The following is a 19,268-nucleotide window of genomic DNA, read 5'->3' on the forward strand; positions in this document are numbered from 1 at the left end:
CTGAATTGCATATAAAGTAATTGTGCTCGTTTTCAATCAGCAGACACTTTTGAAGAAATGATTCACTCACGCTCGATATATACCTTCAAAAAGAATTTATTTCTTGGGTGACAAAATTCAAAGTCATGTTCTGTTGCAAGAATGCCGGTGAAAATAGAGCGAAGCTTCTGTCTCAGCTGAAGAGGACCTTGGGGGAGAATTTATTTGTCAAGGCTGCGGGTGACATAAATACATCACAAGTGTTGCCACTAAGAGGAATTAATTTGACAGCCTACCTATGTGATATGCATAACTTGAAGTTTAGAATGAACCTGAGAACAACTACCAATAAAAATGTGAAGCTGTTATTTTCTAATGCCTGTAACCTGGCTGTTACTTTTTTGATCTTAACTCAAGATCCGGCAAAGCAGTTGCCAAAGCTAAGCAACATGTTTGCAGACATGTATTCCAGAGAGAGACCTAAATAGATTTCACGTGGAACTCCTTTTGAATTGGATGGCAGCATTATGTCTCAAAAACATTGACACAGGGCCATGTTTACTATTGTGTAACGTATTCTTTTAACAGCAGTGCCATAGATGGCTGGAAACTGAGGACTTCTGGGAGAACACAGTTGGACTTGTCTGATAGAGGATTTTAGGTGCTCGGCAGTCCTGGGTCAGTTCTGGATCAAATGACTTTTCCCCTGCCTGAGCCTATTGAGTCTTTTACATGACAGGAATGATCTCCGTTTTTAATGCACTGCCACCTGATGGCCTAAAGACCACAGTCATCCAACACTGACATTTGCCCCTTGCATAGAAAGATTTCTCCACATTCTCAGGCTCGTTTGCTGATATTGAGGAACATTTTTCTGAAATTGTTCCAAAATCTGTAGACAGTCTTTTTTTGCTGTGAACCTCTGCCTCTCTAAGATGCTATTTTGATGTCATGTTACAGACCTGCTGCCAACTATGCTCCTTCAGCTGTTTCTTTTAGCACCACTTACTTTTCCAGCCTTTTGTTGCCCTCCTCCCAACTTTTTTCAAGGTGTCTGGCATCCATAAATTTTAAAACATAGAGCAATTTTATATGTTTTTTCTTTTGTGGGTGAAATATGGGTTCATAGGATTAAAATTCTTGCAATCTTATTTGACTTATAATTCAATAAGGAAAGATTATTTGGAAGAATTGACCATAACAGAAACTGATGCTTGTGTTGGTGAAGATGAAGATGGAGCTCTGACTGATATGAGGTGGCGACAGGGAGGAGGTGAGTTCCATGAACACGAGTTTGAAGTGGAAAATGACAAAGATTTAAACCTCTCAGATTCAAGGCTGATTGGCTCAAAGATGACAGGGAAGAAGATGATTGGACTAGAACAATGTTGCCTGGAGTTTGACAGTGTGGGAAAGCAGTAGTAATGCAAAGAATAGATTAGCAGCCAAACACCAAGGAAAGCAGGCAGATGAGTAATTACTGATCTTCATTATTGAACATCTGCATAAGCTTCATTTTACACATTGTACCACGCTCTGGAATAGAGGTTGCAGCATAAGATGGAGGAGCCGGGGTGGAAATGGGTCTCAAAGTGGCTTGCAGAGGCAGGTGTAACTGTGGCCAGGATGAAACCGTGACACACCAGAGGGTGCATGCTGAACCATCTAGTGAATAAGGCTTTAACACACAATATAATATTTTCATGAAGTAAAATTACAGGACCCGGACAGCGTAGCAGCACCGGTGGTCTAGTAATGGTTCAAGAAATGCAAAAACATGATGGTAATTTGCTCTTATATGGCATTAAAAAAAGTTGGATTTAGAAATGTCTGTGGGCGTTCGGATTTATGCGCTCATGCGCACAGATGTGTGTGTGTGTGTGTCTGAGTGTATGTGAATGCATGCATATTCAGGTCAACACCTGTAGATCCTGCTGAGCATGAAATGGCTTATTTGCTTGCACAGATTCAGTTCTGGTGTTTATAATAAAAATGTGCTTTGCATGTTTTTGGAGTCAAGCTTATCACTTCGCAAACAGAGGCCCGCGTGCACACACACCCTCACAAAGAGCGATTAAACACACAAGTGGTGACTCCGCTTGATGCCATTTATCCCTGATGCATCTCGCTCTGCTGGCGTTTGTTCTCGTGTTATTTGGTGATGCACAAGCCAAACAACAAAGAGGGAACCTAATGGGGTGAAGAAGAGCATGATTTCGTAACAGCTGATAGACACACGACACCTAAAAGTCTTTTTTTTTTTAATTTTATTTGATTTATGACGCCCCTGCTCATTTGGATGCTGTTAAACTACAACAGCAGTAAGACACAAAGAGACATTTTCAGCCACAAGCAAAATTCTCTCCCTGCCACTGCTCCTTTCCTCCGCCTCCTCTCTGGGGAAATCACTGACAGGGGTGGGGAGGAGAGTGGCGAGATGTTGTTTTCTTTCTGCTCAAGTGGCGTGTTACCCCTGCTTTCTCCCCCTCTTCTGTCCACCTGTGCCCTCCTCAGCTCTTCTCGCAGCACAATAATAATCTGACCATCTGCCGTAATCAAACTTTCCCTCTTCTTCCCCTCTTGTTCATCACTCTTCACCACTTTTTTCTTCTATCCTTCATCTGACTTTGAAACAATCCTCTCTATCCAATTTCTTTGCTCTCCAACATCCTCTCCCTTTCTTTTGTTCCCCCCTCCCCCCCTCCCTCTTTTGTCTCTTCCTGGATCAGCCCTTGCGGTATTCCTCATTATGCCCCCGACCCTCGCGCCTCTGTTTCCCCCTGGCTCCCATCTCCCTTCCACTCATGCTGCCCACAAGACTCCAACAGGCCGTTATTGATCGGCTTAATTGGAGGCGTTAGAATGCAATTCCACCTGTCTTCTCCGCTTCACAGCTCCGTGGGCTATTCAATAATGTTTAGATGCTCGGATGCAGATGTGTCTGTGAATGACAAAGAGGGAGGTGGAAGGGAGTGACGCCGCTAATGATGAGCTGCCGCTTTCATGCTCCCTCAGTCTTTCTTTGCCTCCTGTCAAAACTAAATCTCTCTTTCTCTTTTCCCCTCTGCTCCGCAGTCTTTTCTCCACCTTTGTCTTATTTACCCATCTGAGTCTGTGTATCTATCCCCGATCCTGCTTTTCTCTCTTTATTACCGTCTTTCTCTCGCTTCCTTTCTGTTACCTCCAAAATATTCCATGTCTCATTGTGGCTGAAATGGGATATTTCGAACAGACGGGATCCCGTATTGATATTCAAATAATTCTCCTCGGGGAGATGACGGGAGGCCATTGTCTCTCATCCTTGATGTGAAAACTTTAATTCCTATTTTCTGCACATTTTGCATGCATGAAATAAATCCCAGACTAGCTGGGAAAATCTAGTTGCGGAGAAGTGTTTTCCTCTCCATCAGCAACTTTTTCTGCATGTACCCTTGAGCAAAATATTTAATCCCCAGTTTTAATCCCCAGTTTTGCTCAGCGCCTAACAGTACAAGGTTAACAGTATCTTGTGCCGCTCCCAGCTATGAAAGTGTGTTCTTTTTCTGTATCACCTGATTCATTCCTGACAGCACAGCATCTGGGAACTGACCACTAGAGCCACAATTAGAACAGTAAGTCATAGAGCTGCATAGATAAACACAGGTCTTAAACAGGGGGAAAAAGTCATGTTTTTCCATATGAAAACACAAATCCTCCCTCAAGTTATGAAATTGTAGGCTTTATTTACTTAATCATGTTCTGCTTCATCCATTTATACTTTATATTTGCATACATTATGTTTCGATGACTCCCAGGCATGCACTTGGGAAATTCACTGTGAGTTAGCGTACATGCATAACCGAAGTGACTGCATAGATTACTTTGCAAAAGTCATGAACTACATCTCACTTCTTTATATTTTGCTAGGTGAAAGTAAGAAATAGGCCCATTAAAGGGAAATGTGCAAACATGCATGATATATATATATATATATATATATATATATATATATATATATATATATATATATAGCTCGAAGGGCTCAGAGAAGAGCTCGAGAGGATGTGGAGGGTGAAGGTAACGGTGGTCCCCGTGGTAATCGGAGCACTAGGTGCGGTGACTCCCAAGCTAGGCGAGTGGCTCCAGCAGATCCCGGGAATGACATCGGAGATCTCTGTCCAGAAGAGCGCAGTCCTGGGAAAAGCTAAGATACTGCGCAGGACCCTCAAGCTCCCAGGCCTCTGGTAGAGGACCCGAGCTTGAAGGATAAACTGCCCGCAGGGGCGTGCTGGGTGTTTTTATATATATATATATATATATGGATAGGCCAATCCATGGCTGATAGTGTTAAACTGTGTTACTTACTTTCCTTCCATAAGAACGGCTTCTTGGAAGCCGCCCCTCTACTGAGACTATTTGTGAAGAGGCTTCAGTGAACAGTAGATGTTCACAGCGGGCGGATGCATCTCTCAGGTCTTTGTGGGATTTTTTTCTGTTATTAACTTAATGACAGTTTACAATTGTGCTCATCTATTGTAGATAGGTTTTTAGGTGTGCTACTTCTTATTTTATCCCCCACTTGTTCAGTTTTCTCAAAATTTTTAAGGGCACAGTACACACCGCGCTGAGATATACCAGGTTTGTGACAAATAGCTGTCCGGGATTCATCCTGCTGGCAGAAAAGTGCGATCTATTGTCACTTTTTAATTGATATTTTTCACAGATTCCACCAAAGAAACAGCAAGAAAGTATGTGTTTTTTGGAACAGGACTGATAGTAACAAAGTGCCTAAAGATGCAATTTAAAATTGGTCTTTGCCAAGTTGTCTGTTGTCTGGTTCATCCCTTGAGTTAGGTGGCCTTTTTATGCTGAATTGATTCACAGCTCAGTGTTAAGTGTATTAACAAACTAACAAGCACAAAAACATTCCTCTGAAAATGCTTGGGTACTAGGACTGGATGGAAAATGAATGAAAAAGCAGCCAATGTCCAAAGAAACGCTTTGAAAAGCCTGGAAAACTATTGCTGAAGACCACTTTAAAAAATGACAGTCTGGCTGTTTGAAAGAAAAATATAAAGTTAGGAGGAATAACTAAGTGCTTTTGCACAATGCTGCAGGTCTCTACAAAATTCTGCCTCAAAAAAAGAAAATGTGCAAGAATTTATTATTTTTTACTCTGCTAAGGTGACATTTGTTTGCCCTTATAATCTTTTAGCAAGATTAAACGAAAACCACAAGGTTGTATTTCATAAAATCTGACAGGGAGGTGGATCATACTCAGTGGAAGAAAACTTGAAATTTAGATCTGTATGTCTGTATTTCTGAGACCGTGAAAAGGGCTCATGGCCTAGGCTGCAAGACCATACTCTCTGAGAGCTCTTCTTGTTTTTGTATGTGGCATTCTGTTGGATCTTCAGTGGTATCACAAGGACTCTTTTGCTTTAGGGTGACCAAGGCATTTTCTTTTTCTTTTTGTTATTTGTTAAGCAGGAACAGTGTGCAGTTTAAGAAGAGCCGGATTTCTGGGAATTTGATAGATTTCAACAATGCAGGCTTTTAATGTTCCAACAGCTGAGAGCACAGAATGATATAAAGAAGAATAAAAAGAGGTTGTTTTTCTTTTTCATTGAGTAGCACATGAATATGAACAGCTACCTGTAAGAATAAGAGTAAACTTTATGACAGGGCTGCATTCGACTGTACACATGTACCTACTAATATGGATGCTGGGTGCACAGTTATCTTTTTAAAGGATTTACAAAATAATCTCTTTTTTTGGCCTTTAGAAAAAATAACCAACCTTCCCCCAGCAAAGGTTGTGCTGTGATTTTGCCTACATTTACATATAAAATGATCACTCAGAAAGAAAGTTAAAATGGTAATTTACATTTTTTTTATCTCCCAGTGTGCACCACTGCCCTCTGTGCTCCTCATTGTGAAGCAGTAGGTAAGGGATGAGGGGAAAACAGCGAAATCTACTGATAATAGGCAACAACAGAGTGAACAGAAGTTCGTGGTGGTTGCTGTGAGTGAGAGGGATGGGGGTTACAGGTCATATTAATACATAAGAAAAGCACAAAAGCCTACCCATGAATGAATCATGAATGAATATTTTGGTGCAACTGTAGTAAAAATTGCGTGATTGGTTTACATTTTTATATCGACAGTCTTTAGGAAACTGATATGTTGTAGGATTCTTGCTGTTTCTGTTGTAGAACCACTTTATACATCCATCATTTACCAAGTACCAAAAATATCCCTGCAGCTATTATAAATTTCATCTGTGTCGTCTTAAAGCTTGATTCCTTTGAGATGTGGAGAACTTACTTACACATCACAGTACTGCAGAAGACAAAAGACAACACTTCCTTTATTAAATATGCAATAAGGTGAGATATGCACCTTCCAAACACACAAATGCAATTTTTTTGGTTGATCTAATCTAACGTAAATCTTCACTAAAAGACCATATTCGAATAATCACATCATGTGGTCATATACAGTTCTGATTAGTATATAACTCCTTTGAATACCAATAATTGTGACAGACTAATACCAACTTTGGATGTTTTGAAATGGCTGTTTTAGCGACGCTGGAAATAGCTCTGTGATGTTTTCTACTGAAATCAGACACAAACTTCAGCAGAAAAGCTGTTTATCAGGCCTAATTTAGCATTTTAGTATAATTCAATACAGACTGTAAACCAGAGCAAATGCACAATGAAACAAGTGCTAGTTAAGAAGCACAGCAGTGAACATTTTAGTCCATAAATTTCTAAGAGATTCCAGGCAAGCCTCTGAAGTGCTACTGTACTCAGCTCGGTGGGAGGGCCAGTCCTCGGGGCGCGGAAGGAACAGGTGTGCCAGTTTATGACGATCCTCACTTTGAGTCTAATTCATGTGAATGCCTCAGAAAAGGCCCTGTCTGCTTGCATCAAAGCACACTCAGCCTCTCGTTGTCTAACTGCCTCCCCTGATTAGTGTAGCTTACTCAATTTCACTGACTTTAAACAACTGGTTGAATCTTGCGCTCCATACAGTATGGTTTACCAGACTGTCTGGTTAGTGCAGATTATGGAGGGTAAGACCTCCCTCTTTGCAGACAACTCCTCCAGCTCTTCTGGGGGACATGTGAAAAGGGCCCCAAACCAGCCGAGGCATGTAATAACTTGGACATGTCCTGGGTCAACCCAGCAGTCTCCTCCTGGTTAGACAGGCTCCAAAGACCTCATCTTGGTCTGGCAAGGCATCTCAGAGAAATGCCTGAATCACCTCTTCTAGCTCCTCTGTTTCTAAGGAAGAGCCTGAAACCCATAATAGGGGATTCATTTCTGCTGACTGTGTCCACTGTGTTATTCTTTTGTTATTTCGGTCACTACCCACAGCTTTTGGCAGTAACATAGCTCAGCTTCATCCTCGTCTCTATCTTTACCACAGTGGGCCAGTGGACCGGGAGCATAGATGAGTTGACCTCAGAGTCTTAGTAGTTACGTATGGATGTAGACCTGTTTTAGTACCTGGTTAGAAGCTTCCTTTTTTTTCTTTTTTTTTAAAAAGTATTTATTTATTTGATTTTCGGTTGTTACAGACGGGGCAGACATGACATGGCAAGACCATCATTTTTATAGCGGCAACCCTTCCCATGAGTGATATGGGTAGAGATTTCCATCTAGCCAGATCGCCTTCTACTGTCTTTAAAGGTGAGATGTGTTTTTTTTTGTTTGTTTTTTTTTGTGTCCCGTTTGGATCTTTAGCCAGCAGAATTGTTGTCTTAAGGCCAAGAAAGATGCCAAGCGGATTTATTTTACCAAGTGGATCATCATGGCCTTACCATATTGGTCCATTTGATTGACCTTTATTATAATTCTGAATTTATTTTATTTTCGGTTGCTACAAACGGGACAGACATGACTGGGGGATAGGACAGGGAGAAAGAATGAAAGAAAGAGAGGGAGAGAAAGAAAACCAAAGGGGAGAAGAGACGGTGAGAAGGGGGGGAAGAAAGAAAAAACAAAAACAAAACACCTGGATCACCTGTATGGAGAAAAAAAAACAGAAGAGAAAGCCAACAACAAAGAGCAACATAATAAAAAAAACAGCACCATCACAATAAACTAGCTAGCAGTAGATAACAGTAGATACTAAATATTAAACGATATTGTGCAGCACGCAAGATAGACAGCGCACAATGTGCTTTGAGGCAGCAGCCAAGAAAGCTGTAGTCCGCGTCTGTGAACACCCGTGTGTACACCTGTGTGCACACCTGTGTGGATCAGCATGCTTGTATTCCAAAGGTTTCTCCATGTAACGATCTGCTAGGGAGTGTGGGGAGCCACAGCCCCGTCCACCAGGGTATGAAGCAGGTATGGAGGAGATCCAGGCCCCAGATATCCAGAGGCCCCAGAGTACAAGGACCCGAGGAGGACCACCAAAGGGGGGGAACCGTGCCACCCTCCTGGGAAGAGCTGAGTAGAGCCCTAAACGAGAGGTCACCCCGCAGCTACGGAGCAGAGGCCAGAGGGGGTTGCAGTGGCGTGCAGGTGGGATGTGTTTTAATTTAGTTAATTCTGCAAGCTTAGGAGAGATATTGATACCTAAATATTTAATATTTCCAGATTGCAGTCGGGTAGATGAAGAATTATAGAAGGAGCAATTAATTGGAAGAGCTGTAGATTTTGTCCAGTTAATTGAATAATCTGAGACTTTTGAGAAAGATGTAATCACCCCAGAGAGATTGGTTTGTGAGTTTTGGAGAAAAAGTAACACATCATCCGCATAAAGGCTCATTTTATGTTCTACATTCTTACATTTTATGCCCTTAATTGTTGTAGCCTGTCTGATTGCTGCTGCTAGTGGCTCAATAAAAATTGCAAACAGTGAAGGGGAGAGTGGGCATCCCTGCCTGGTGCCCCTTGGGAGACAGAAGCTGGGGGATATTTGGTCATTTGTTCTGACACAAGCTGTTGGGGAATAATATTTCTAACCAACTTACGAAAGAGTTTCCAAAACCAAATTTGTGTAAAGTTGCGAATAGAAATTTCCAGTTCACTCTGTCAAATGCCTTTGCTTGAAACAATATTATGGTTTCAATATTTTTACTGTATGAGTAGTCTATTAAATTAAGTAATCTACGTGTATTTGTTGATGAGTGCCTACCTTTTATGAAACCAGTTTGGTCAGGATGAATTAAAAGGGAGGTTATTTTCTCCAGTCTCTTTGAGAGAGCTTTGCAGATTATTTTAAGGTCTACATTTATAAGGGCTATTGGACGATAGCTTGAAGGAAATACAGGGTCTTTGCCTGGTTTTAGTAAGAGACTAATATTTGCAGAGTTCATATTTGGTGGTAGTCTGCCATTTTCCTTGATTTCCTGCAACATTCTGTGAAAACTTGGTGCTAGAATCGTCCAGAATTCTTCATAAAATTCTGCAGGAAAGCCGTCTGGATCTGGAGCCTTATTATTGGGCATGCTTATCAGGGCTTCCTAGAGTTCACCTGGCATCAGTGGCAAATCCAGTGCCATTGCTTGGGTGTCTAATAATTTTGGAAGAGTTACATTGTCGAAAAATTGATCAATTTTGTTTTTCGATGGGTTTACTTGTGGTGTATATAAAGTTTCATAAAGATCCCTAAAAATGTTGTTCATTTTTTTAAGGTCATATATTGTATTCCCAGATAAATCTTTAACAGCACATATGGTTGTTTTTTCTTTATGGATTTTTAACTGGTTAGCTAGAAATTGTCCGGATTTGTTACCGTGTTCAAAATTTTGGAGGCAAAGTCTTTGTACTAAGAATTGAGTCTTTTTATTAATGATTTCATTTAATTCTAGTTTTGTTTTGCGTATTTTGTTCAATATTTCTTGATCTTGGTGGGACACATAGGCTTTTTCTAAGGATTTGATGTTTTTTTCTAGTTCCTGAACATTTTTGTTTTCTTCTTATGTGATGAGAAAGAAATTATTTTACCTCTCATCACAGCTTTCCGTGCTGTGACAGATGCTGATGTTCCAGGAATGTCATTATAGCTTAAATATAGTCCTTTTTTGTAAGTATTTGATAAACTCTTCATCTTTGAGTAGTAATGTATTAAATCTCCAGTTTTTACTTGGCGTAGTATTATTCTTGTGTATTAGTGTTAAAGATACAGGAGCATGATCACTGACAGCTATAGGGTGAATCTCAGTGTCTGAGATGTCACTCAGCAGTGAGCTGCTGACTAGGAGATAATCCAGGTGAGAGTAGGAGTGATGGACATGTGAAAAGAAAGTATATTCCTTACTGTTGGGGTGAAGGGAGCGCCATGCATCGCAAAGACCAAAGTCACTCATATACTGTTTGTGGACTGCCAATTGCGCTGAGCTCCTGCTGTATTGAGCCTATCCATTTCCTCATTTAGGGGTTGAGGTTGTAGAAGCTTTCCAGCAGGATTGTGGACTGACTTTATGCAATCAAAGACGATTTTCCCAGGTAAAGGAATAATGAATCATAATTATTGATCAGTGATTAATGAAAACCATTCCACGTTTCAGACTGAAACACACACACAGATGATTTAAGCAGGTTTGTACAAGATGCATCAAAACTGAACGCCTGATCAAAAGTAAGACCTGCTCGAACTGAAGATGATAGAATGTCTGCAAGCTTCTAAGTCACCCTGGAGATAAGGTTGCCAGAGAGACACAGCTTGGTAGGAAGGTGGATAGAGAGATAAGTTGACATGTGGGATTTGATGCCATCTGCATAGCAATATTATAATCAAAATCACTCAGGATGTAAACAAGACAGGTCCTAGGACTGATCTTTGAGGCACACCACAAGGTAAAGTTGAAGAAGAGAGGACAGAAAATTAATGGCAGAATCTGAAAAAACTCAGAGAGATCAGAACACTTTACCATTGAATGCAGTTTTAATAAATTTATATTATATTTCGTTACACTGTCGTGTAAATAGGGATGGGTATCGTTTAGGTTTTATCCGATACCAGTACCAAACCGGTACTTTTGAAATGGTGCCGGTGATTAAACGGTGCTCGAACCGGTGCTTAAAGAATCAAGAACACAAACTTTGTCAAACCTCTCATGTTTAGCTGTTTTTTTGTAAAAAGATAACAATGTTAGCCTTTTCTGCAGCTATAGGGGATTTATGGTATCACTCTTGGTTGGAAGCAGTGCTTAAACAATGGGGAAAAAATACCAACTTTGTCCAAAAACCTCTCATGTTTAGCTGTTTCCCACTTTTTCTTTGGTCATTTTAGCCTTTTTGGGTGACGGGTGTATCTGCCATCAAACACGAAGACAGATGCATGTAACTACGACGTGTTTGCTAGTTCACCTTACATGCATTAATTTAATAACGTGGTTAGCGTACTCAACGTAAACTGAACAACATTAAGCTACTGACCCAGAGAAGAACGGCTGCTGCCATCATCATCCGTCATCATTTCTGCTACACTGGCAGGGGGCCAGGACTCTCCTCTTCGGGTTCATGTTGCTAACTCCGGGTCGATAACAGGCACCACACCCGCAGTAGATGCGCTCGGTGTGAGGTCTTGCAGCAAGCTATCAAATACGGCGCATTTCTCGGCTTTTAAAAAAACGCTAAGCGTCGCCAGGTGTTTCATCAGATTTGAGGAGTTACCTCCTTTGCACAGTATCACAGTATCAGCATAATAGCACTTGTTGCAGGCTGCTAAGTTTGCATCTTTTGCTGTGAAGTACAGCCAGACTTTTGACCGTTTCGCCTTGGGCATTTTTAATCTGTAGCTCAGCTCTAAAAGAACGTGCGTATCTGGGCCCGCCTACTACGCTTGCAAAGGTAAAATGATTGGCTAGAATCCAAAGTGTATGACATCTCAGTAAAAAATAAAGCACCGAAATGTGCGCTGCTTTTTGGTCTGGTTACTACCGTTTATGTCAGAACCGGTGCCATAATGGCACCGGATACTGGTACCCATCCCTACGTATGAAGTTATAAAGTATAAAGCACTGTTCAAGCCAAACCTGATACTTTACACTTGAAGGAGTGACTCCCAGCCTTTTTCTCACATCTATGCATACAGCTTGTTAATTAAATACTGGTACTGATTCTGCACTCACTATTGACAGATACTTAAAGACCTGGAAAAAGTTGGATTGGTGCATCAAGAATCAAGGCATCTTAAGATTTTACTTTCATAGAATAAATGTCCAAGCTGGGATAGGCTCCAGCCCCCTGTGACCTTGAATTTGATAAGTGGAAGAAAATAGGTCAATGGGATAATTGTCCATTGTGTTGTAGGTTCCCACTACAGTTCAAAAGACTTGACATTTTGAGCATTAGCCAGTGGGAAAAGCTGACTTCCTCGCCTCTAAATAGCTCTAGCAAAGCTTGGAGTTTTGCTTTGTTTTGTTGTCCTCTTGTGGAGGAAATAGGCTTGAGTCCAAAGATTGCAAAATGGAACCTTTCTTGTCTAAGATCCCTTTCATCCTGTACTAATGTTCCACTTCAGCACCACCAAAACACCCCCAAATGATCACATTTTCTTCATCATCCTCAATAATATGGTGCCAAGCAGTCCTCAAGTATCTTGTTAGTGATTCTGCGAAGACACTTGAATAACCAAATTAATTGCTTCTTTAATCAGCACGACAGTTTTCAGCTGTGTCTAAGTAATGGCTTTGATCAGTTCTTTTGCCATTGCAAACTTACATTAGGTAACTCAGTGTGCTACTGGAACACAGGAGTGGTGATTTCTAAATAATATACCTGTGTAGGCTCATATGGCATTTTCTGATTCCCACAAACTTTTTAGGTTGTGGGAAAAAATATGATGCTTTTTTCCCCAAAACAAGTTTATTTTCAAGTAACCCTAAACTTGCGAGCTGTCCTGTGTATAATAAATATTTATTAAAGGATTAAAAACTGCAGTGAAACAGAGGCTATCGTGAATCACTTTAAAATTAAATTCACATCAAAGAATACCTCTAGCATATTTTCCCACCTATATTAGTTTTTTTCTTTTAAAGTGTCAGAATATGACATAGATTATCCAACCTTGAATCCCACTGCTTTGTTCTGGCATTATTTCTAAAGGATTCCCTGTCAGTGTTTCCTTATTATTTTAACTTGAGCTCTTCTTTTGCCGATGTACTTTGGCTCTTTGATTTCACACTCACTTTCCACCGTACCTTTCTTCTTGGCAGATGCGCAGGCAGGCAGCAGGCAGGCAGCAGTGGTGCAGCAGGATGTCCTTGAACTTGGTGTTCCCTTGAAATAATTTGAACTCCTTTCGCAATTCGTTACTCCCAAAGAAAATCACTCGCGCTCACTAGTCCTCATCTCACCGAGTTATTGGAAAGAGAGAGAGAAAAAAAACAACTTGTCAAATGAAGTTGGGCTGAGCTCTCGTCCTCTGTTACCACTATGCCCTCTTTCAGACTCAGCCTATAACGCATAGTGACACTGTTGCTGCTCTGTAACTGCCTTCTACTACTGTCGGACACTCCTGTATTCCCCTGGAGCCAAGTGGGCTTCAGTATCTTGCTCAAGGACACCTCTACGGAAAATGTTAAGGGAGCGGAAAGTCTTTCTCACTCAATTTCCCCACATAGATTTTCCCAGCTGGTGTGAGACTGAAAAAGGCGACCTTGGCATAACAAGCTCACTGTTGAACCTCTGGGCCACTGTCCCACTGTACCACAGTCCCTAGACTGTCACTACAAGGTTCACAGGAAGGACACTTGGTGTGTGTGTATAGATGTGTGCATGTGAACTCTTCTTAGACTAGTGTCAATGCTGGTATTTCATATAAAGGGAAAGTCTTCTGTATCCTCATTGATACAGAGTGTGGAATGATATGCAGAAAAAGATTTTCTTGTAATATTGATGTAATTAGAGATGATCCTCACATGTTGAAATGATCTATAGCCACCCAGTTCTGAAAGCTATTCCTAACTGGGCATATTTATCCTCATTCTTCTATGTCACCCTAAAATTAGATAGAACATAGGCCTTTTGGGTGGATGTTGTGGGCGATCGTGGCTCAAGAGTTGGGAGTTCGCATTGTAATTGAAAGGTTGCCGGTTCGAGCCCCGGCTTGGACAGTCTCGGTCGTTGTGTCCTTGCGCAAGACACTTCACCCATTGCCTACTGGTGGTGGTCAGAGTGTCCGGCAGCCTTCCCTCTGTCAGTGCACCTCAGGGTGGCTGTGGCTACAATGTAGCTTGCCAGTAGCTTGTGTGTGAATGTGTGTGTGGATGACTAAATGTGTAAAGCGCTTTGGGGTCCTTAGAGACTAGTAAAGCGCTATACAAATACATGCCATTTACCATGTTAAAAGAAGACCTTCTCTGAGCCCTTGGCCCACTGCGTCATTATGACGTGAGGCCTGCTCTAAAGAGTGGAAAGTACTTATAAGCAAAGCACTTTCCCAAACAAGTACTTTTCTTGGACAGCCCATCCAAGTGTATGTAGCATCGGTTTTTTTTACCCTTTTTTATTTCTTAATCCATCCAAGAGAATAACAACATTCATAATTAGCTTCCTGGAAGAAACTGCTGTAGTCTAATTGAGCATTCAAAGTGCCTTTTACTGCAAGACTCATTCACCCAGTCACACACACATTCATACAGGCCCTTTTTTCTATACTTAAGTGCTGATGAATCCAAATCTAGTTTAAGTATCTTGTCCAAGGATACTTGTCCACCATCCTTCTGCTTAGTAGACTACCCGTTTTACCTCCTGAGCCACTGTCATCCCAGGAGAAGACATTTTTCTTGGTCTTATTTTGACATTTTTGAAGCTGATAGAATAAAATATAGTCGTTTAAAGCTGCTGGACTGAACTAAACTTATGTTAGTAACCTTGCTGTAGCTCAGTTAAACAGAAAGATTTACATAAGAGCAACTTAAAACAGAAATGCTCATCTTTGGCAGGAGAAATGACGCCACAAAAAAACTCTTAGCGAACTTAGTGAATCGCTTTCTTTCAGTGCACCTCGTGCAGATGCGGGGAGAGGACATTCATTCCTTCTGGGGGAAGGATGTGATGCTGCTCAAAGATTTTTTTCTTTTCTTCTCACCTACCCTTCCATGTGTCAGTTTGTTTCTCTGTTTGTTTTTGTCTTTATCTTTGATCCGTCTCCATGTTGTTTCATCCCCAGCTCCCACTGGTCCTCAGGCAGGTTGAAGATCACACATCTTCAGCCCAGCTGGCCTCTTCTCCGCCCTGGGCCAGCCAGGAGGCAGGCTGGAGGGGGGGAGCTGTCCAGCTGCCAGTTCTGAATCTCCCCGACACACTGCATCTAGCATTGCCGCTGTCTGCGGTCCTGAAATGTGGCTCCCTCACCCTTAGAGGCGCAGCTCTGCCTCGCCCTGTTAGTGTGCCGGCAGATGGGGATGGGGGCAGATGTTCTGTGATGCTATTTTCACGTAACTGTGTGGATGACATGAGCAAACACGGGCGCAGTCTCGTATTCATTTGTTTATTTATTTTTTTCCTCCCTCCACATCTTTGTCAATCGAATGTGAAGCTAGAAGCACGGCGGGGGACGTAGGAGGGAAGGCTTAAACATTTGACAGGAATGTGTGACTCTGACAGGAATACAGCGTTTCAAGGCAGGCAGGTGAAACGGGCAAATGTTTCCTGCTGGTTGGCTGTGCCTGAACATAGCATCTCAGGGCACAGTGACATATTCGGCACCAGAGCCCCTCTTTTTACAGGACCCATTGTGTCCTGAGCCAAGTCTGTGTGTGTGTCTGTGTGTGTGCAGAGAAAGAAAAAGAAAAAGTGTTTGTCTACAGTGGGTTTCTGTGCATGTAGCTTCTTAGCTGAAAAGGCTTAAAGAGGAGAGTTGTGGCGTGGTGCTGTGTCCTCAGATTGACACGACACCCTTCTACCATCATATCCAATCTCTGGAGTGAGAGGTTTCAACCCTGTGACATGATTCCAGAAAAAAAAAAAAGCAGTGTCGGGGCTCTTCCCGAGTCCACTTCCTGAAACTGTCCCCTTGAAAGTACGACTCCACAATGGATTATTGAGGATTTAAGAAAAAACTGTAACCACTAGCGGAAATGAGCAAGCTTGGAAATGTTTTAAAGCACGGGTGTCAAACATAAGGCCTGGGGACCAGCACAGACTCCAATCCAAATTTAAGCCCAAAGAGTCGTGCTGAAAGATTTTTGCGATGTGGTACTGTCTTCACCACGGGTGGGCGGGTGGCATGCACATCTAAGTTTGTGAATGCAATAACTCGAGAGCTAGGCAACGTAGGATTTTGAAAATAATAGCATTGGTGCAGCTACTAAAAGTCTCAGTTTGAATCCTGGTAACCTTAAACTCAAGGTCAAGGTCTGAGGTCACATTAGTATGTGTGAAAATCCAAGGTCAGGTTTTCTGATTTTGAAATTGAGACCATTGGTGCATTGACTTAAAATCTTGGATGAGTTTAAATCTCAATGACCTTTAACTCACGTTCAGAGGTCATGTTTTCTGAAAATCTTGTGAATGCGACCACCTTCAGAAGGAAGTAGCATACGATTTTTACGTTTGTACCTGTGGGGTAGCACTGGTGTATATACTTCTTTTTTTTTTTTAAATTCGACAATATCTCAGGGATTAAATGTGTACTTAAACTTCCTTACACCAATAGAAAGTGGAGTTTTAGTTGTCTGTCCAACTTAAGACCAAAGTGGAAGTAAGCTTCTCTCTCTTTTACTATTTAAATCACAACACGCTGGCGCAAATTTGTCCTAATTTGGGGTTGTATCCACACTGCAGTTCTTTAGCACTGCAGACAAAAGTGGTTTTGGACTCCCAGTTCTGGTTTCTGATGAATTAAACCGGCTCCCTTTAGCCCAAACTATCATTTTCGCACAAAACACGCATTTCATGTCTAATCCGTCATGCCATTTGCACAGTTGGAGAGAATAAAGGGTGCCATCATGGAGGGAGAATGACAGATCAACCCCCCACTGGTAATCAAACCCTTCTAACACACAGGATGCCATTAGCTTTGACTTTGATTTACTTTGTACCATCGTCAGCTCTCACCAGAAACCAGTTATTTTTAACCGCCCGTCCTTAGATGTGTACAAAATCGCAACCAGAGCCACTTGTGTTGTGTCATCTTGTTGCCTCAGCGTCAGCAAAACATCATTTTCAGATGTATTTCCGTCTTCAAGGAAAACGTCAAAGCTGTGTAATCGGCTCAGCCCGTTTGATACGACTCGTTTTTTCTTTTTTCTTGGGGGGGGGGTTCTTCCCCTCCCTCCCTCTGCCAAAATCAAAATTCGCTGTGATTACCATAATCGTACAAATCTGGCAAGATGTTTAATCAAGATCAAACAGAGAAGAGATTAGTGTTTTCATTCAGCTCTTAGTCTTTTTGCTCTTCATGTGTGGATGTTTTGGGTGTTTTTTGCAGCAGAGGTAGTAATCCATGAAAAATCGCTGCCACCGAGCTGTTAGACACTGCAGAGAAGTCCTCCAGAAGCCACGCACACGTGCACCCACTTTCACACACGTGCAGCTGATGCACCCACACATATTGTACTGTACATGCTAACACACGCTTGCAGTAAAAAAAAAAAGAAAAGAGAAAGACACAAGCAGAAGAAGAGGCAAGCAGGGGAAAAAACTGATCGTGTAGATTAGCAGAAAGACAAAGCATGGAGAGCTAAGTGGACTCCATTAATATCAGAGCTCCTGATTGGGTGTTTAATTAGGAGGCCCAGTGTTTTCTAAGCTCGTAACTTTCAAATGGACTCTGGCAGACGAGTCCGGCACTTTTTATGCCGCTCGATACAACTTTACACGAGCACCGTAAATGTCACGACGCTCGCTTTCGCAATGAAACGCAACCCTTTTAATCATTTTTTATTTTATGGAGGATTATTTATTTCATTGGGTCTTATAGTAAAAGCGGCAGGGAGATATGCGGCATTTATTTTTGCAATGACAGCCCCCTGCCGGTGTTGATAAACATGAAAGACGCTTATAAAAGTCGGACGAACATGCAACAAAAGCGGCGATAAAAAAAAAAGTTAGTTCATATTTCAAATCATCAATCAGTGTCATCACAAAAAAGGGAACAACAACAAAAAAAAACAGGCAGTTTTGCTTTACAGGCTCCAGTTGCGGTGTGTGACAACCTGTGACTTCCAAAACTTCAAGCCATCATACGTGATAATTCGTCATAATTACTCCCCAGCTTTGGCATCAAACATCGAAGTCTGCTTTCAAAGTGTCTTTACAAGTAAAACTCAATGCCATTTGAGTTCCTGCCCACAGAAACCTTTCTGTTCTGACTTGGCAGATATGAAACCATAGGCCGTGCATCGCTAGCTTTCACTGCGTCTGCATCTCTTCAGTTTTATTGCAGCAGAGGAACAAAAAAGAGTTGAGCAAATAATCAACACCCGCCCTCACTGAATCTGCACTGAAAGGGACAAAACAAAAGCTTTTCGGAAGGTCGTCATGGTTCTGAAGACTTCGCTTTGTGAACTTGTGTAAAGTTGAGGAAAACAAGCAGCAGATTTGACTTGACAAACTGGTTCACCTGTGCCTTGATAAATGAGCATTTTTCTGGATTTAGTCTTTATATTGCGGCCCGGTTTCTGCGTAGTCCGAGTAAAGAGTTGGGGTTTTTTTTTTCATTTGGCTGGAACAGCGTCAGTTATTTCTGGCCTCTTTTCCACCGCTTGAGTCGCCCGCTTTTGAAGAGCTAATGTACGGATCCTCTGTTATGCCGGCTTGACCTCCATCCATCCCTTTTTGTCTATCCCTTGTGCAAACACACACAGAAACCCTTGGCACGCAGTGCTCCTCTTTCCCACCCTCCCGCCTCCCCACACACCCCTCCTTCTCTCCACCTGCTGGAGGGGCTTGCAGAGCTGCTACAGGAAGGTGAGGTGTCGAAGTCAAACACAGCGCTAACCTTGGCCTGCTCAAGGGGACGAGCTCGCGCTCAGTCGAGCTTAAACACCTGCGTGCGGTCGCCAGGGATAGCTGGCCTCTCCTCAACGCAGCCCCCTCCGCTTACCGGCCCTCACTCGTCCCCCCGCCTTCTCCCTCTCCAGCTTGTCATTAGCATATGCGAAGACAGGCGTAGTTCAAGGATGCAAAAGAAGCCGAGCGCAGGCATGCATATTTATTTGGCTTGCTGAAGCAGGGGTGAGGAGTTTGAGTGTTGACCCTGGGAGTGGTGTTCAATTTTCACATTAACCCAGAGACACCCGCACGTAAACACACCCCAGCGTCGGGGGTGGGGGCTCCCCAGAGGTTACTCGTGTTTGGTGGCGTCGTCGGGAGATGTAGTGAGCGAAATTGCGT

At 42.2% G+C, this 19,268-nt stretch overlaps 1 protein-coding gene across 2 annotated transcripts in view; it reads left to right on the forward strand.

Annotated features, from left to right (window-relative positions):
- ncam2 (neural cell adhesion molecule 2) overlaps window positions 1-19,268 on the forward strand; it is a 454,622-nt gene that overhangs the window by 41,757 nt on the left and 393,597 nt on the right. Inside the window, exon 1 of one of the 2 annotated variants that reach the window (XM_082525248.1) lies at window positions 8,488-8,498. The exons of the other annotated variant lie outside the window; for it this stretch is intronic. The gene's annotated coding sequence lies outside the window, so the exon portion shown is untranslated. Of the gene's footprint in view, window positions 1-8,487; window positions 8,499-19,268 lie in introns of those variants that run through there. 2 annotated transcript variants of the gene reach the window in all.

The sequence above is a fragment of the Aulonocara stuartgranti genome (assembly GCF_965226115.1).
Source record: "Aulonocara stuartgranti genome assembly, chromosome: 23".
In the NCBI taxonomy this organism is placed as follows: Eukaryota; Metazoa; Chordata; class Actinopteri; order Cichliformes; family Cichlidae; genus Aulonocara; species Aulonocara stuartgranti.